The following is a 1,178-nucleotide window of genomic DNA, read 5'->3' as shown; positions in this document are numbered from 1 at the left end:
ACTGTGTGTGTGTGTGTGTGTGTGCGCGTGCATTGTACAATGCCACTTGCAGCTGCTGGATGACCTTGGGCAAACCATAGTTCTGTCAGAGCTGTTCTTGAAAGAGCAGTTCCCGAAAGATCTTTCTCAGCCCCACCCACCTCACAGGGTGTCTGTTGTGGGGAGGGGAAGGGAAAGGAGTTTGTAAGCCGCTCTGAGACTCTGAGTGAAGGGCGGGGTATAAATCCAGTCTCCTCTTCTTCTGCTTTGTGTTATAAAATAATTGACTTACAAGGACTCCCAGGTATTGCGCATCTGGATGCAACACATCTAAAAAGTGATAATCCCTAGTTAGAGGCTGTGGCTCAGTGGAAGGGCATCTGCTTGTCATGCAGAAAGTCCCAGGTTCAATCCCTGGTATCTTCAGTTAAAGAGTTTGGCAGTAGGTGATGTGAAATACCTCTGCCAGACTGAGTACACAATACAGACGTTGATGGACTGATGGTCTGATCCAGTATAAGGCAATTTCATGTGTTCACACAACTGATACTTTATAATTGTTAACTATCATTGCCTACATTAACAAATCTTCATATATTTTCTCATAACATATTCAGCAGCAAATTATTCATTAACATGGTACAATCAAGAACAATGCAGTGGCGGCAATTAATTCTAGAAGGACAGTTTGTGCCTAAAGGTATTTTATTCCATACATTGCAAGAGACGAAAATCCAACAGCAGAACAATTTATTTAGTTCAAAGCGTTCAGCTCTCATATCCTAAATCACCATGCTTTAAACAGTATTGCTAACGTAACTATTTGATCAACCAAAACTCCCCAGAAAGTGTACAGCAACAAGAAAGTAGAAGCCTGGAAGCAAAGAAGGAAAAGCTGCAGTCTTTTGGTGTAGTGGTTAGGAATAGGGGTCATTTCGTAGAAAAAGAGGTGCAGGAGCTCATTAGTATAATTCATTAGCATAAGTTATTTGCATATGCCACACCCCCTGACATCACCGGAAGTATGTCAGAAGGCAAGAAGGGGGGAGGGAGAGATGGGAGGCGGGGAGACATGCCTAGCTTCCCTGCTTGATCTTCCAGAGAAGATCCTGCTGGAGAAGATCGGGCAGGGAAACCAGGGCATTTAAATCCCCCCCCCCCCAGGTTGTTCCGTCAAAAATGTCCCCCCCTCCCCCCCT

At 44.6% G+C, this 1,178-nt stretch overlaps 1 non-coding gene across 1 annotated transcript; it reads left to right on the top strand.

Annotated features, from left to right (window-relative positions):
• Positions 1–333: 333 nt before the first annotated feature.
• Positions 334–405, top strand: TRNAD-GUC. The gene has a single exon. It is a non-coding gene; the product is annotated as a tRNA-Asp (tRNA).
• The last annotated feature ends 773 nt before the right edge of the window (positions 406–1,178 follow it).

Source organism: Gekko japonicus, unplaced genomic scaffold, assembly GCF_001447785.1.
Source record: "Gekko japonicus isolate JY-2015 unplaced genomic scaffold, Gekko_japonicus_V1.1 scaffold843, whole genome shotgun sequence".
NCBI classification, from domain to species: domain Eukaryota; kingdom Metazoa; phylum Chordata; class Lepidosauria; order Squamata; family Gekkonidae; genus Gekko; species Gekko japonicus.
The sequence above is the reverse complement of the archived record's forward strand: the minus strand, read 5'-3'. Positions and strand labels throughout refer to the sequence as shown.